Here is a 418-nt window from a genome sequence, read left to right as displayed (position 1 = left end):
GCGTGCGACGTCAAACGAGTTCAAACGCAACCCACAAACTATGTACAACTCGAACACCGAATAGCAAAACCAGGTTGAACGTCGGATCGATCGAACAAAGATCAAACAATGACCACGTTACAACAACATTTAATACTAAAAATCCCGAAACAATGAACCACCACATCGAACACGAAAAATCTCTCTCCCCCTCTCTCTCTATCGAGTACGGTTAAATTAATATTACACAAAGTGACGATTAAAGTACTGAGTGATGTGCATCATCGAGATCAACAACGAAAACAATATATAGAAAATCCACGGACCGAGTAGCGTAGACCAGGCCGAAAAGATCGAGGCCCGTGTCCGATCCGCGAACCTTTACGCGTGCTATACAATAATATAATATATCCAATATATTACTCAACATTCGTTCCAA

The sequence above is a fragment of the Augochlora pura genome, chromosome 9, assembly GCF_028453695.1.
Source record: "Augochlora pura isolate Apur16 chromosome 9, APUR_v2.2.1, whole genome shotgun sequence".
Classification (NCBI taxonomy): Eukaryota; Metazoa; Arthropoda; class Insecta; order Hymenoptera; family Halictidae; genus Augochlora; species Augochlora pura.
This window is presented reverse-complemented; position numbering follows the sequence as displayed.